The sequence below is a fragment of the Malaclemys terrapin genome, chromosome 17 (assembly GCF_027887155.1).
Source record: "Malaclemys terrapin pileata isolate rMalTer1 chromosome 17, rMalTer1.hap1, whole genome shotgun sequence".
NCBI classification, from domain to species: domain Eukaryota; kingdom Metazoa; phylum Chordata; order Testudines; family Emydidae; genus Malaclemys; species Malaclemys terrapin.
In genome coordinates this window covers 26,831,778-26,849,565 of record NC_071521.1, presented here as the reverse complement: position 1 = coordinate 26,849,565, position 17,788 = coordinate 26,831,778, and positions in this window count along the sequence as shown.

The following is a 17,788-nucleotide window of genomic DNA, read 5'->3' as shown; positions in this document are numbered from 1 at the left end:
GCTACAGGAGAGAGGCCTCTTCAGTTTGCAGAAAGAAAGAAATCTCTGGGGTGAGCACACGGCAGATGTCTGTTTTCCCAGGGCCAGATGCTGCCACCTTGTCACTGGAAGGGCCCGTGTGACCTCTGACCACAGATGAGGGAGGACGCCCAGCCTGGCTAGACAGATTCCTTCCTGGCATGGCTGGGGACAGAAGCCTGCAGCCAAAGCTCACACTGCAGGAAACAACCTGCAGAGGCCTTTCATCTCCCGAGGGTCAGACGTCACCACTAGGAGAATGTGAGCGCCGGAGCACTGGGGGAGCTGGGCTGAGATGGCATCCCAGGGCACAACCACCTGTGTCAAGTCCATTCTGATTCCACGCTCAGCAAAGATGCAGGGAGCTGTGCGGTCAGGAGAGGCGCTGGTCAGAATTTGCCAGTGGAACTGTTTTTCCATCAGAAATTGCCAGCTTGTCAAAATCCAAACGTTTCGTGGGAACACGTCGATTTGGACAAACCTTCAGACGGAAAGCAGGCAGGTTTCGCACGGAAAGCTGCTTGGCTCCCTGTCAGCTCGCCCGCCTGCCCACCTGCTTGACAGGCTGATGGGGGGCCTGGGCTTCCAGGCTGCTGAGAGAAGCCCTGGCTCCCAAGATCCCAGGGTCCCCGAAACCCTCTCCTCGCAGGGGTAATGTTCTGGTTACTGCACAGCTCTAGGAGGAGGGGAGGTATCCGATGCCCCACAAGCCACCAATCCTCCCTGCCAAGGTCCCAGTAACTACGACAGTCTGTGAGAACATCCTAATCTTTAGGGCACTGTCCCTGCCAGGTGAAAGGGTGCGAGCTGGACCCCTCCCTGCCACCAGAGTCCAGCACTGCCGAGAAAGCCAAGTGTGGACTAAACTAAGCCCCTGGTTAACCCTTTCCCAGAGGAATCCAGAAGCCACTGATAATTGCAGGCTACATGGTGACCTCTCTCCCAGCTCACTCCCCGATCCTGGAATAGGGGTCGGTGAGTCCTGGACGAACGCTGTTCAGCTGGGAACATGCTCCCCCTTCTCGTGCCGAGGACTACATGAGATGGGTGTAGTGGGCACTCCCAATAAAGGGGACAGTGTGACAGCTGCCTTTCAAATAGGCCCCAGGCATGGGGGGGCCACAGCACCCAATTCCTCTGCCCCCCCAACTTTCTTCGTTGCTTTAAGGTACAACCACAACCTGCTCCGCTGACACCTCTGACTCCTGAAAGCCCTAACGCTCGAGGGGAGCAGGCCGTGCCCTGCCCTGCCCTGGCTGCCCCGGGTGTTACCTCGGAGGGAATCGTTCAGCTGGGATTGGAACCCACCAGCACTTGTGGGTGCGAATGTGAGGCTGGAACTCAATGTGGGGCGCTGCCACCTCACCCGGGGGTGACTGGGGGGAAGGGCAGAGAGACACCTGGGCTGAGACCCCAGCTCCAGGGAGACAGTCACCCCGGCCCAGCCGGGTTAAATTGCCCAGCTGTGTGACAGCCCCCCCATCCCCGAGGGGTCCCCCCCCGGTATGTCACAGCAGGGTAATGTGCGTATTGAACAGCAGGGGTTGCCAGAGACTGGCTGGGAGAGGCCTTTGGGGATGGAGGAAGCAGCACTAAGGTACATGCCAACCTCCCTACAGAGGAGGGGCCGTGCCCCGCAGGTGTGGGGCAGGGAGCTGGGACACTGCGCGGTGGGTCATTGTCTGGCCCAGGCCCTTCCTAGCCGGAGGCCGAGGCCGAGGCATTTCCTTCAGGTCACCTTCCGCTGCAGCTTGGCCACGGGCCCCCATAGCCACTAGCCCAGCCAGGGATCCCAAGTGGGGATTGTCACTGCTGGCTCCTCCCTGCCGCCAGCAGCTCTTCACTGCCAGGGAATTCCTGAAATCCTGTCTGCCCCTCCCCCACCCACCTCCTGGGGCTGTGAGTGCCCCCCCAGACAGCCCCCCCCGAGCTCTGAGTGCCCCTGGCCAGTCCCTCCCCTCAGCCCCCCGCCACTTCCTGGGGCTCTGAGTGCCCTCAGCCAGTCCCCCTCCCACACCCCAGGGCTGAGTGACCTTGGCCAACCCCCGTCCCTTCAGGAGCAACTCCCAGTACCCACCCAGCCCCCACACCTCAGGGTTCCCCTCCCTGCGGCTCTGTGGCCATACCCCCACCAGGGCCGGCTTTAGGCCAATTCAACCAATTCCCCTGAATCGGGCCCCGTGCCCAAGCCCCGGTACGGTGTACCGGCAAGAGCCACTGTGCAGTACCAGGGTGGCCCGGCTTCCCCAGGGGGCAATTTAAAGGACCTAGGGCTCCCAGCAGGGGCTGGAGCCCCAGGCCCTTTAAATTGCTACCAGACTCCCACTGCTGGAGCCCTGGGGTAGGGCTGCGGGGCTCTGGGGGCTATTTAAAAAGTCTGGGGCTCCCGCTGCCTCTACCGCCCCGGCCCTTTAAATAGCCACTGGAGCCCCGCTGCTTCCCCAGGGCTCCCGCAGCTATTTAAAGGGCCGGGGCGGTAGAAGCAGGGGAGCCCTGGGCCCTTTAAATAGCCCCCAGAGCCCTGGAATAGCGGGGGGCTCGGGGGCTATTTAAAGGGCCGGGGCTCCAGCTGCCTCTGCTGCACCCCATCCCCGCACCAGCCCCGCACCCCCTGCCCTGCCTGCAGCCAGCCCCGTCTCCAGCCAGCCCTGCACCCCCTGTCCGCAGCCAGCCCCTGCTGCACCCCTGCCCTACCTCCAGCCCCGCACCCCCTGCCCTGCCCGCAGCCAGCCCCGTCTCCAGCCAGCCCTGCACCCCGTGTCCGCAACCAGCCCCTGCTGAACCCCTGCCCTACCTCCAGCCCCCCGCCGCCTGCCCTGCCTGCAGCCAGCCCTGCACCCCCTGCCCACAGCCAGCCTCTGCCGCACCCCCTGCCCTGTCTCCAGGCAACCCCTGCCGCACCCCCCTGCGGCCCTGCCCAAAGCCAGCCAGCCCCACACACCCCTGTCTCCAGCCAGCCCCGCACCCCTTGCCCTGCCTGCAGCCAGACCCTACCTCCAGTGAGCCCCTGCCCTGCCTCCAGCCAGCCCCATGTCCACTGGTGCCCTGCAGTTCCCAGGGCAGTAACCCTGCACCCCTGCTTCAATGAGGGGGGCAGGGAGCAGCTGGGACCCACACATGTGCACACCACTAGGGTGACCAGACAGCAAGTGTGAAAAACTCGGGACAAGGGGTGGGGGATAATAGGATCCTATAAGAAAAAGACCCAAAAATCGGGACTGTCCCTATAAAATCAGGACATCTGGTCACCCTAGCACACCCCCAGGGAGTGGCGGGGACCCACACACGTGAAACGGAGCTCATTAATAACCGATCAACAGCATATATGATGCAATGTACATAATATATAATTTTATTATTTATATAGTTATGGAAAGTAAATAATACATGGAAGAAATTAAAGGCTTTTTTTTACATTTTTTTTTTTTTTTTTTTTAGTCATCCCTGCCGGGGCCCCGTCAAACATGTTCGAATTGGGCCCCGCCCTTCCTAAAGCTGGCCCTGCTGGAGAGAACAGGAGGATTCAGTCAGCAGGGGCTGCTGATCCGTCCCATTCACCAGGGCTGCCATCCTGCGGCTTCAGCATTAGTGGCTGGGGTGACTTGGGGAAAGGCCTCAACCTCCTCACATCCCACTTCACTGCTGCCAGAATCCCTCCTGCCCCCCGCTACAGTCCCCTCCCTACCCAACCTGGGTGGGGCTGGAGAAGAGGGGTCTGAGAACTTGAGCTGTGGATTGGAGGTGGAACAGCTGTCAGGGGCACTGAGGGGGAGGTGGCAGGAGCTCCCCGTACAAGGACGGGGGTTGCCACTGGAGGTCACTAGGAAGAACAACAAGACTCCATCCTGGGGGTCAGGAGGGGGAATCCATCCCTCAGAGGTGGACAGGGGCTGGGTGGAAATGCTGCTGGTTCCAGGGGCTGTTAATCCCTCCTGATTCCTCGGAGGCGTCTGAGTCTCAGACAGGTTCTCATTCCCTTGCAGCAGGAGGACGTCACGGCCAATGTGATGCGCCAGTTCCGTATCATGCGGCACTTGCGCCAGGTGCCCGAGGCGCTGCAGGGCCTGTGCCTCTGAGGCCACCAGCAACTCCCGCTCCCTGCTGCAGGTATTGCTCTGGCTCTCTGTAAATGGGGCGCTAGTGGAAGGGGAAATGGAGCCCCCTGGCACTCACAGAAACCCTCTCCCTTCTCTGTGGAGCAGTGTCCTTTCCTCTGCCCCTAAATTCCTTCATCTGGGACAGGAGCTCTTTCCCTCACACCCATTCCCCTCCCCTCTTTCCTTGATCTACCCCCATCCCATTCCCCCTGCGCCGAGGCAGAGCTCTGCCTGCCCCATATGGTGCAGAAAGGCCGTTGTGTCAGGGCCCCACCCCTAGCCCCACTGAAGCTTGGAAAGCTCCACTTTTGAGGAGGTGGGGGTGGGACAGAGGCTCAGGGCTAGCTTCACCTCCTGCCCTTTATTCTCCCCTTGGCCCTTCTGTGGGGTCTCTGGGTGTGAAATGAATCGGAGCCTCATTCCCAGCTGTCTGCCAGGCCCTGGGATCTGGCACAGCCTCCCAGACGGGCGCAGCCTGCAGCTGAGCCCCGTCAGGGAGCAGTGGGGACAGGTCCCCTCGTCCCATCCAAGCAAGCAATGCTGGGGGTCAGAGAGGCTTAGATGGGATACCCTGCTCTCTCATAGAGGTAAGAGCCACTTACTCCTTGGGGCCTGTGGGTCTCTTGGGGGAGAAATGGGATCCTCGATGCACAGCCTGGCTGGGAGCTTCCCCTGTCCCTGGCTCCCAGCTCTGGGAGAGCGACGCCTCCATCATCGTGCCACCCTGGTTTTGTTCCTAAGAAGAGGCTCCCCAGAGACGTCCTGGAACCTGGACTCCTGAGAGCGTTTCCAGTAGGAGGCTCCGGCCCCTCGGGCATAAAGAGAGCATCAGGTAGTCTCGTTCACATGGCATCTCCGGTCTCCAGCCCCACTTCCCGCAGCAGGGCAAACGAAGCCATCAGCTCCCAGAATCCCAACTCTTTGACCCCCTTCCGCTCAGCAGTGGGGTTTCTCCAGCTCCCTCACCACACCTGTCAGCCTCTGATGATGAAGGGCCTGAATGTCAGAGTCACCAGAACGAGCAAACTCCAGTTCTAGGCAGAGGAGCCTGTGCGTACTCAGCCCCTCTGGAATCCAGGTGTGAAATGGGGAGCAAGGACCCCAGCCCAGTAACAGGAGGAGTGGGCAGAGCAGGCCTGTAACAGGGTGCTTTCCCCTGGGCTGCACAGCCTGGGGCTTAGCCAAGCTGATTACAGAATGAGCCCGAATTGAGAGGCACCATATCCGCCCCCGTAAAGAGCCAGACTTCAGTGGTGATACACCCCAACTGGGGCAGCAACAGGATTGAGAATGAGGTAGGAAGTTCAGAGCAGCAAGGAAAGCCTGGAGGGGAACTTGAGAAGAGAGGTTGGAAAAGTGCAGCAAAGAGAAAGGTGCAGACCTAGCTGTTGGGTCCAAGGCCCTGGGCTGCTATCAATGTCAGGGTGGGACTGGGTTCCCCTACCGGCCCCAGAGGAGGCGGCGTACACGCACCTGGAGAGGGTTCCCAAGCCCAGCAAGCGGGCTACAGGCTGAGCAAGTGCCCCGGCGATGGCAGAAGGACTTCTGTCTGTGGAAAGACCTCTTTGGACTTTTAATGTGAGGCAAGTCTGGGCCCCAGAAGGGTGGACTAAAGGTGGTGACCTGGCCGGAGTTACCAGGCAGAGAAACTGCCGTGGTGCTGGAGCGACCATGGATGGGGTACGCTAGCCCAGCGAGAGGGCTGTGATGCCATGCCTGGCCGCCGGGGGGCACCTAACGATGAGTAGATTCATTTATGATTGGCATAGTTGGCAGGATTGAGTTCCCCATGTGATCCGTGAGGGAAGTCTTGGTTGCTGAAGGAATCATAGAATATCAGGGTTGGAAGGGACCTCCGGAGGTCATCTAGTCCAACCCCCTGCTCAAAGCAGGACCAATCCCCAGACAGTTTTTTGCCCCGATCCCTAAGTGGCCCCCTCAAGGATTGAGCTCACAACCCCGGGTTTAGCAGGCCAATGCTCAAACCACTGAGCTATCCCTCCCCCAAGCAGGTGTATCAAGGGACCAAGCTGGTCGCTGGATTTCCCACTTCAGTTCCAGGGACTGGCTAAGCAGCCAAAGCAGATCTAGGGGTTTCTCTAACAGCTCCTAGAAAACCAACAGATGTAGAAGGAAGTGCAGGTGGAGCTACAGACGCAGCAGCAATACCTGTGAGAGATCCTGCAAAGGGAAATCAACCCAGGGTCTGCTATGCCCATGGACAAAAAGAGCAGAGAAGGAGAGCATGCCTGGGCTGTGCTGAGAAGGTTAGCCCAGGGAGAAGGGCATGAGAAAGTCTACAAGCGTGGCCTAATGCCAAGATGGGAGCAAGAGTTCTTTGTTTTGGGGGCAGAGAAGCAGGCCATATCAAAAGACACGGCCGGCTTAGGAAATTGCTGAGTAGCTGAACGAGGGGCCAGGGCCCTAAGAAGTTAGAAAGAAAGGAGAAGGTGTCCTCTCACACAAACCCCCGTGAGGCAGGCAAGGTGGAGGTGGCTGGGGTGGCCATGGATCTTGCAGACCCTCCACCAACACACCCTGTCGGGTGCTGCAGGGAGATGAAGGACTAAATGATTGGCCCAGAGATGAAGCAGACTGGAGGAGGGACAAACACAAGGGTGGAGCAGTCCATGGTGGGTTCTCAGACCCTGACCGAAAAGGTTTTGGCAGATGCAGCGGCAGTAGGAAAAAGGCAACAGAAGACGCTAAAGGCTTCAGAAGAGGCTCTGCAAGCAGCTGTTCATGAGACTGAGTGGCTGCAGGAAGAGCGTCGGGATACTGCAGAAGAGAAGGTTTGCCCTGAGCGAGCTGGCAGTGGAGCTGCAGACACTGCGCACAGGCTGTACAAGCGCGCAGCCGGTGACAGCGATGAGATGAGGAGGGATGAAGCTTGGAGAAGAATAGAACTTGCCCCCGCGTGGGCCAGGTTCTAAGGAGGAGGGTATATAACGGTGGGCTTGGCCTGTGGGCTATAAAGCCTGGAGCTAGGCCAAATGGATTACAGAGTGAGCTCCAGCTGAGGGGAAACCAGGGGAAACCGCAACAAAGGTACAGGAGCAGGCCTAGCTGTTCGGTACAGGGCCTTGGGGCAGAACCTAGAATCCAGGGTAGGACTGGTTCTCCCACGGTCTCTAAGGAAGGGGATGTACAGGGCCATAGAAAGGGCTACCAAGGCCAGCAAGGGCAGGCCGAGCCAAAGTCAGGCTGAGGAAAAGCCCCCAAGAGACAGAGGATCTTGTTTCAGTTAAAGACATATTTTGACTTTTAGTTTGGGATGAGCGCAACCCAGGAAGGAGTGGACTAAAAGATGGTCATCTGGCCGAAGGGCTGAGTTCCCAGCCAAAAACCTGCTGGCGGGCGTGCTAGCCCAAGAAATCTGTGACCCCAGGCCTTGAAGGAAGGGGCACCTATCGGTGAGTGAACTCTGTTACAAGCCTGCTTCCATTGTGGAAACAGCCTGGTATTGGAGAGTGGTGGGGGGATGGCCTGTGGGCGAGGATGGCTGGAGGGGTCATACAGGAGGGGCAGCAGCGTCCAGTGAAGAGATCAGGGAACGGGTTGTTTGCAGTCCTGCCACTGAGCGGTAACGTGATCCTGGCCAGGTCACTCTCCCACCTGGTGTCTCACTTTCTCCATCTTTGAAATGGGGATCATCCCGACCCACATTAAGAAAGGGTTTGATCCTCTGCTCTTGCTTCCCAAATCCCTGCCCTCCTTGCCCCACACAGGCCTCTGCCCTGTTGCTCAAACTCCCATGCACACGTTAGTGCCTGTGTCACCCCCGCAACTGCAAGGTCTCATGTACAGTCTCCTGCCAGCAAACTGAAGCTGCCACTAGATCCAGAATGGGAATCGCAGTTCCTGTGCGCTGCCCTGAATGGAGTCTAGACCCTGGGCATGGGGAAGGCCAACGCTCACATCCAGGTAGATCATCAACCTACTCCTCTGTCCCAGGAGCAGGAAGGCCTCTGGTTCGTGCTCCCTTCGGTAGCTGGAGCTGCTGAGTTGGGAGTGTGGTGGGCAGAGATGGGAACAGGCCATAGGATGAATCAAGTGTCAGGGGGAGACTCCCTGTGTGTTGGAGATGATGTTGCCTCTCTGTGGAGAATCCCTTCCTTGCAGATGCTGGGCTTTGGGTGCTGGACTCTGCCAGGAAGCCCAGCTCCCATCCCTAGCAGCTTGGCTGTTCCCTACACTGCTGTGCACCAGGCCCTCTGCAGAGAGCTGCTCTGGGCAAGGACTACAGAGCCTGCTGTCATCCTGGCAGGTGTCACCCCAGGTTCCATAATCCTGACCCCTGGTCTCCCTCCGCTGGCAGGCTCTGAGGAAGGCCTGCCCGGAGAACATGGATGACGAACTCTCGATCCTGCTGACAGCACCCCACAGCACAGACAAACTCCAGCACATCTTGGAGGTGAGGAGAATGGGGAGGGGCAGCAGGGGTGTTACCTTAGCCCTGGGGACTCCTAGAAAGAAGAGACTGGAAAATCCATGTTTCTAGTGGATCCTTCCGAGTATGCATTTGTGATATAAACTCACTGGGTGACCTTGGGGTAACTCACTTCCCCTTTACGGCATCAGTCTTCTCCACTATCAAATCTACACTGGGGAAGAAGGACAGAAGCCCCGACAATCACCTTCACCTCTGGGTGTCTGGTCCTGGGAGCCAAAACCAACTGGACTATCTGTTCCATCTCTTAAACTGCCCTGTCTTTCCCTCCTAGGGCCTTGTTCTTAGTGCTCAGCCTGGCCCCTTCCCAGCTTGTCCCTGACCTTTAAAGGACTCTCCAAGCCCCTCCCATGCCTACTTCCCTTGGGGTCTCTCTCCTGGCTGAGCACAGGCTGCCCTTCTATCTCTCAGCAGGCCTGGGTCCTAGTCACAGGCTGCGTCTTGTCACGTGACCCCCACACTTATTCCCTTCACCTAGGGAGCTGCATCACCTGGGCCAGGTGCAGTTGAGCTCCAACCCCTTTCCTGAGCGTCTCACCCTGGGACAGGTTGAAACTGGAAACCTGTGGGTAACAGTAACTGGTTGCTCCCAAAGGTGCTGAAGACACAATGGAAGAGGAAATCCTTTGGCCTGGATTGAAATTATTCCGACTGAAAGTGAATGAGAGAAAATAGGTTCAGAGTTCTCTTCCTAGCAGCAGAAAATGTAGCGATTGATAGAGGTTCAGGTCAGAAAGGACCATTATGTGCATCTAGTCGCCCCTCCTGTATAACTCAGGGCCTAGAATGTCACCAAGTGGTTCCTTCAGCCAACCATAGCATGGGACTGAGCCAGAGCACGTCTTTTGGAACGACATCCACATGCAGGAGAGCCAGCTGTCTACCAGAAAATCTCTCTTCTGCAGTGCCGTGGGGTTAAGGGACATGGCGGAAAAGACATGGCGGCTGTGACTAAACTTAGAGCAGGGTGGGAAACCGAGACACAGTTGGGACCTGTCTACACTACAGGTCTGTCGTGCTTTGTAATCTGCTGACCCCCACATATTGTTCAGAGCCTATGGACAACACAGCTCCTAAAGTGTGTTTGTTCTGTGCTTATCCCGTAAGTACCAGCAGGGCTGGACAGCCTTTCTCACTGTGCTGTGGGGAGCAGGTCCTGGGTACTAAGGGTCTGAAGAAGCTCTCAAGGACTAATTTTTTTAAATAATTGTTATCAATGAATTGGGAGAAAACATACAATCACTGCGGATAAGATTGGGGGGTGACAAAATACAGGCAGAGTGGTAATTCCCGATGGGGAGAGGGCAGTGATATACAGCGATCTGGCTCATTCGGCCAGCTGGACCCATTCAAAGAAAACAAGTTTGAGCAGAGCCCAATCCAAGATCCTATACGTAGCCACAAGGCACGCCGGAAACACCTCCAGAATGGGGACGTGTATCCAGGAAAGCAGTGACTCTGAAAAGGATTTAGGGGCCAGAGTGGAGAAGCCACTCAACATGAGCTCCCAGTGTGATGCTGTGGTGAACAGGGCTAAAGCCATCATTAGACATAGGAGCAGAGCCGTGAGTCGGATAGGGAGGTGAGACTGCTATTGGAATACTGCCTCCAGTCTTGGTGTCCTCCTTTGAAAAAGATGGTCCTAGAAATTGGAGCTGGGGCAGCAAAGAGCCACGAAATGTTCTGAGGGCTGCAGAAAAATGCCTTCTGGTGAGCTATTGGAAGAGCTCAACCTGTTTAGCTTATCAAAAGAAGATTGAAAGGTGACTTCACTGAAGTGTTGAAATGCCTTAATGGAGAGAAAATATTGGGTATTAAAGGGCTCTTTAATTGAGCAGAGAAAGGCAGAATAAGACCCAATGGCTGGAAGGTGAAAAGAGACAAATTCCTATGACAAATAAGGCACAAATATTCAACAGAGAGGATGATTGACCACAGGAAGAAGCTAGCATTGAAAGTGGTGGATTCTCCATCTCTTGATGTCATTAATAAAGACTAGATGCCTTTCCGGAATGTGTTTGCCCCAGAAGTAGCTATTGTGGTAGACAGGAGGCCTGTGATATGCAGGGGGTCAGATTAGATGCTCTAACGGTCTCTGCTGCCCATAAAGTCTACTAATTTCTGAGAAACCGAGTGTAGCATTGGGAGCAGCCTCTGCTGTTTTACTGTCTAGCCGGCTTGCTTCCTAGAATGAACACTCATTGAGCGGGGTGATCCACAGAGAGTAGCTCAAACCTCCAAAGTGTCTGGCCTGAGGCAGGACATTAGCACTGCAGGGGAGGGGTGGGTGTGGCAGTGACATCACAAAAGCCTTTTTCAGGACCTCAGCCTATTGGTCAAAGGTGTTGGGGAGGTGGTGACCTCACTGAGAGATGCTGACATCAGCCAGGCAGGACAGGGGCACAGGGCCAGGGAAACCTCTGAGTCCCCTGTGGTTTTCCTTCAGCAAGTCTCCTTCTTGAGGTCTCTCTTTGAGGACTGAGAGAGTATTAGGGGTCATGTACATGAGCACCAGGAGGAACCTCTTTTGAGTTTTCTCCTTTCTTTTTCCTGATTTTACTAGAAAAGGTAAGAGCCTCCGAGAGGTTTTGAACCTGTTCAGTCTGATGCATCTGGCGCCAGCTGAATTCTAGGCATGGAAAACACTAGCTTAAGGTTGTCAAATTTTATTCCCCACCTGGGATTTTGTCCCTTAGAATCACTGGGGACATTAGGGTTTGTCCTTTTTCTTTTATCTTTTCCTCCATCCCTCCCTCCTTTCTCTTCATCTCTTACGTCTTCTGTCCTTTCCTCTGTTCCCCTCCCACCACCAGGAGGACTCTGTGTGTGTGGCGTGGGGGGTGCTCTGCAGTGGGAACAGGGACAATTCTCCAACTTTGGGCAGTCGAGAGCCTGGGTGAGATAAGGGGCGTTAAAGCCCTTTGTGAAGGAGAAAGGGGAGTTTCACGGTGTTGAGCACCAAGGAATTCTAAACTTTGCTAAAACATCTAGTCTGCAGAAACCAGAAATGGTCGGGGCCACATTGTAACCATTGTCTTTTTTAAAGCCCATTGAGGGATGTGAGTCCCACTCTTTTAGGTTTCTGGGGTGCTGGGAGGAGAGAAGAGGTGCCTGTCTCCATTTTATGGCCTCAACAAACTAGGTGCTGTGTCCCAGTTCTCGTCAAAGATCCCTGAAAAAGAACATCTTCCCATCCATTAACATACCTGGAAAGATACTGGAACTCCTAATTAAACAATCAGTTTGTCAGCACCTGCAGGACAATTTGGTTCTTAGGACTAGTGAGCATGGACTTGTCAAGAACAAATCATTCCAAACCAATCCTAGCTCCTTCTTTGGCAGGGTTATGGGCCTAGTGGAGGTGGGTAAACAGTAGATGTGATCTATCTTGGTGTTAATAAGGCTTTTGACACAGTCCCATAGGACATTCTCACAACTAGGGAGATGTGGTCTAGATGCAATTAGTATAATATGTGTGCACAGATGGTTGATACTCCAAAGGTCCTTCTCCATGTCTGGCTGTCCAACGGAGAGGGTGTACCTAGTGGGTCTGGCAGGGATCAGTCCGGGGTCTGGTACTATTCAACATTTTCATTAAGGATTTGGAAAAGGGAGTGGAGAGTATGCTTCTAAAATTTGCAGATGACACCAAGCACTTTGGAGCACAGGATTGGAATTCAAAACACCCTTAGGAAATTGGAGACTTGATCTTCTTGAGACAAAATCCATGGCTGGGCCCCTCTCTATAGACTGGGCTGAAGTGAAAGCCCAGAGCCAAACACTCCTCCTCCTGGGCAGTGCGCTCCGACCTCTAATGGTCAGATGCTGCTTAGCACTGTCAGAGCAGCTTTTGCTGGGGGATTCTCCCAGCACTTTCCAATAGTGGGAAAGTATGAAATCCCCATTTGACAGCTGGGGACAGAGCCTAGAGGGGGCAGCAACTTACCCCAAGTGCCACAGGTCAATAGGAAACCAGCAATGGAACCCAGGAGTCCTGACTCCCAGTTCCCTGCTCCAATCACTCCAGCGAGGCACACTCCCTCTCAAAGCAGGGGGACCGGACATGAAGGCCTGGTTGTAATTGCCAGCTGTGGGAGGGAGTGTGCAGCAGTGGTTAGTGAAGGGGCCTGGAAATAAGGACTGCTGGGTCTATTGGAGAGTGTCACTAGGAGCAGTGCATAAGATGAAGTGTCCTATCATGTTTACTCAGATCAGATTAGGACATAATAGAATGGCTGAAATAGTTTATTTTATTTGTATTGTATTATTTTGCAATTGTTAAGATCAGCATCTACTTAGCTCAGACTGAAGCATCTTATCTAATTTTTGAGATCTAAGTGTCTCCTCTTTTAGTGTGACGAGACAATTTAACACATTGTGACAAAGAATTTTCATTGCCACTTGTTATGATTTCAAGAAACAAACTGGTTTAGTTTGAATAGGATTTTCGGTCAGAAACGGTTTCAATGAAATTTCCCCACCATCTCGATTCCTGGGCTCTATCTCTGCCTTTCGGGGGGGTGGGGTGGGTTGCTGTCTGTTAGAACAGGAGTCTGATTTGGATAGGGATAGAGACCTCTTCAATGTTTTTAATGAAGTAAATACTAATGGGAATTGTGTGATCATGGGAGACTTTAACTTCCCAGATACAGACTGGAGGACAAGTGCTATTAATATAATAGGGCTCAGATTTTCCTAGATGTGATAGCTGATGGATTCCTTCACCAAGTAGTTGCTGAACCAACAAGAGGGGATGCTATTTTAGATTTGGTTTTGGTGAGTAGTGAGGATCTCTCAGAAGAAATGGTTGTAGGGGACAGCCTTGGTTTGAGCGATCGTGAGCTAATTCAGTTTAAACTAAATGGAAGGGTAAACAAAAATAGATCTGTGACTAGGGTTTTTGATTTCAAAAGGGCTAACTTTAAAAAATTAAGGAAATTAGTTAGGGAAGTGGATTGGACTGAAGGACTTGTGGAACAGATGGATCAGACTGAACAGGTTCCAAACCTCTAGGAGGCTCTTACCTTCTAAACAGGAACGTATGTTTTCTAGTAAAATCAGGAAAAAGAAAGGAGAAAACTCAAAAGAGGTTCCTCCTGGCGCTCACGTACGTGACCCCTAATACTCTCTCAGTCCTCAAAGAGAGACCTCGAGAAGGAGACTTGCTGAAGGAAAGCTGCAGGGGACTCAGAGGTTTCCCTGGCCCTGCGCCCCTGTCCTGCCTGGCTGATGTCAGCATCTATCTGTGAGGTCACCACCTCCCCAACACCTTTGACCAATAGGCTGAGGTCCTGCAAAAGTCCTTTGTGATGTCACTGTCACACCCACCCCTCCCCTGCAGTGCTAATGTCCTGCCGCAGGCCAGACCCTTTGGAGGTTTGAGCTACTCCCTGTGGATCACCCCGCTCAATTAGTGTTCATTCTAGGAAGCAAGCCGGCTAGACAGTAAAACAGCAGAGGCTGCTCCCAATGCTACACTCGGTTTCTCAGAAATGAGTAGACTTTATGGGCAGAAGAGACAGTTAGAGCATCTAATCTGACCCCCTGCATATCACAGGCCTTTCTGCACCATATGGGGCAGGCAGAGCTCTGCCTGGGTGCAGGGGGAATGGGATGGGGGTAGATCAAGGAAAGGGGGGAGGGGAATGCGTGTGAGGGAATGAGCTCCTGTCCCAGATGAAGGAATTTGGGGGCAGAGGAAAGGACCCTGCTCCACAGAGAGGGGAGAGGGTTTCTGTGAGTGCCAGGGGGCTCCATTTCCCCTTCCACTAGGGCCCCATTTACAGAGAGCCAGAGCAGTACCTGCAGCAGAGAGCGGGAGTTGCTGGTGGCCTCAGAGGCACAGGCCCTGCAGCGCCTCGGGCACCTGGCGCAATTGCCGCATGATACGGAGCTGGCGCATCACATTGGCCGTGACGTCCTCCTGCTGCAAGGGAACGAGAACCTGTCTGAGACTCAGACGCCTCCGAGGAATCAGGGGGGATTAACGGCCCCTGGAACCAGCAGTATTTCCAACCAGCCCCTGCCCACCTCTGAGGGATGGATTCCCCCTCCTGACCCCCAGGATGGAGTCTTGTTGTCCTTCCTAGTGACCTCCAGTGGCAACCCCCTTCCTTGTACGGGGAGCTCCTGCCACTTCCCCCTCAGTGCCCCTGACAGCTGTTCCACCTCCAATCCACAGCTCAAGTTCTCAGACCCCTCTTCTCCAGCCCCACCCAGGTTGGGTAGGGAGGGGACTGTAGCGGGGGGGGGGCAGGAGGGATTCTGGCAGCAGTGAAGTGGGATGTGGGGAGGTTGAGACCTTATCCCAAGTCACCCCAGCCACTAATGCTGAAGCCGCAGGATGGCAGCCCTGGTGAATGGGACGGATCGGCAGCCCCTGCTGACTAGGGTTACCATACGTCTGGTTTTTCCCGGACATGTCCTGCTTTTCGGCAATCAAACCCCCGTCCAGGGGGAATTGCCGAAAAGCCAAACATGTCCGGGAAAATGCCGGCCGGGCACTTCCCCTCCCGCGGCTGCTCTGCTCCGCTCCTCCCCTCTCAGACTTTAAGAGCCGAGCTGCCCGAGCCAGCGCTACTGGCTTCGGGCAGCCCCCCCTGCCTCCGGACCCCAAGCCACGGGCCAGGCATTTCCCTTCCCGGGCTCCAGCTGAGCTGCTCCGCTCCTCCCCTCTCAGACTTTAAGGTTCCAGCTGCGCTGGGGAAGCGCCGGCCGGGGGTGCAGGGTCTGGGGGCTGCCCGGCAAACCGTGAAGCCGGTAGCGCTGGAGCAGCCCTTTCCTCATGGCTGGGAGTGGGAGGGAGGAGGGGGCGGAGTTAGGGCGGGGAAGGAGCGGGGTTGGGGCGGGGCTAGGGGTGAGGAAATGGGCGGGGCCAGGGCCAGTGGAGGGTCCTCTTTTTTTATTTATTAGACATGGTAACCCTACTGCTGACTGAATCCTCCTGTTCTCTCCAGAACGGGTCCAGCCTTGCCAGCAGCAGGACAAGCGTCCCCTGCCCATGTGCCTCAGCCCTGTCTGGTCAGACGCCATCACCCCTCAGTCCTTGGCCTCCCAGGCTGCCAGTGATGGGAGCAACTCTGGGTGGTGGCTCGGGTGACACAGACACCAGAGCACTAGGAATTGGGTGCGGCCCTGTGGGACAGGAGAGTCTCGCAGAGGGCACTTGGGGGACTCTCCTGCCCTTCCCAAGAGCGATAGCACCCTGTCCTAAGAACATAAGTCTGGGGTGGAGCTGCTCCGGGGACAAGCTGGCTCGCTCCTGCTCATGGAGGTGAATTCATCTCCCTTCCCAGGAGCACCTGCTCTCCCTTTCATTCCCCACCAGGCTCCTTGTGCCAGGCCAGCTAATGGCCACAGGATGGGAATGGGGCCTGGGCCCCGCCCCAATCTCCTGAGTCTAATGCAGCTGCTCACCTTGTCCCCCATCAGCTGCTGGGTTTCCCCCAGGAGGGAGTAGGTGACAGGGAGAGAGAGACACACACACATTTGTCCTTCTGGTTGCAGGGCTTGTGTCCTTCCAATCCCATTGGTGGCTGCACAGTGGGCAGAGTCCTCGCTGCGTGCCCGGCCCAACAGAATTGCAGGGCGTGGTGTGGAACACAGAAAGAGATAGAGAGACTCATCCTCCAGCCGGGGTCAGTCTGAGAGAAATTGGCTGGGGTCCCAGTCTCACTCTTCTAGCGGGTGCCATTTCCCAGCTGGGTTCCTTACCCCTCTGGTGCAGCAGCAGCTGGTAGAGCCGGTAAACCCCCTCCCTGGCCTGCCGGCTGATGTCCTTGGCTGGGTCACTGACGGACAGAGCTAGCTGTGCCATGTGGTGACCCATCCTGGGGAATTCCGCTGAGTTCTAATGGACGGGAGAGGGAGAGGGGACTCCATCAGCATTTTCCTGTCAGCTCCCAGTCCCCGCCGGGCCAGGACTCTCCTTCCCCTCAGCCCCTCTGCAGGAGATGCTAGAGGATAGGAGCTAGAGCCAGACCCTTAATTTCCTCTGCCCCCAAGGAAGCCTGGAGCACAGGGCTGTGGGCAGGGCCCTCCATGAGGACTTGCTTCCCCAGCTGCTCCAGGATGACATGGAGGCATGAACCTGGAGCACAGTCCCCTTAAAAGCCCAGAGTCACCACTTAACTAGGACAAGAAGAACTTGACTCAAGCCAGGCTCACTCTCTGCTCTGACTCTGCCTCCCCAAGAGGAAGATTCCTAACCCACAGCCCCTGCAGCAGCAGATCCTACAGCCCGTCGTAGCCAGATCACCTATGCCTGGAGTCAGGAAGCTGGGGTCAGAGGTCACTTAGGTCAAACTCAGGGAGGGTGATGGTGAATCTGAGCAGGGCCGTGCTGCTCTTAACGGCCCTGGCTCTCTCTTGCGGCACCTTGGACACGATCCAGTAGTTAATGTGCTGTGGGGAAAGGAGGCATTGCACTGACTGCCCTGACCAAGGATGCCCACTGGGGGCCCGGCTAGGAGGACAGACTGGTAAATGGATCTAAGAGTGAAGGTAAAATTGCCCCCACCCCTCTCATCGGGCTCACCTCCAAGATGTACTGGAGCCTGTCGGTGTCTGGGGACTCTGCCAGCAGGTTCCCCACCATGGCGTCCAGGAGGTCTGGCAAGACCCTAGGCAGATCCTGAAAGCAAGGGAGAGCCATGGATCAGAGTTAGGGAAACTGGGGCTACACCTGCCACAGGATGGGAAGTGGGGTCTCTGGGAAGCACTGGTGAGACCCCCAAACACATATCCTGGCCTCTCTCATTCACATCCCACTGCAGGCAATTAGCAAGGATTCATGGCAGGATGACAGCTGGCTCTTCAATCCATGACTTTAGCATGATCTACCTGCACTTGGGTGGTGTCCTTCTCCATGCCCAGGGTGAAGACAGCATGCAGGGCAGCTCGGAGGAGGTGGGTCTCCAGCTCTGGCTTCACGGCAGGTGTCATGGTGCTGGCAAGAGAGAGGAGCCAGTATTAGACTGTGCAGTGCGGGGATGGGACTGGCACCAACACGCAGGTGAAACTGCAGCGAAATAGGCACAGGCTGGCAAGAATGGAAACTGAGGCACCGAGCCAGGGAATGACAAGGCCAAAGTTTCTCAGACAGACAGTGGCAGGGCAGGAATAGCCCCTGTTCCCTGGACCCTGCTGCCCCTCCTGTACCTGATCCTGGCAGTGAGCCTCTCCCCAAAGCCGTTGCAATGTTACTGGAGTGAAAAGAACAGCC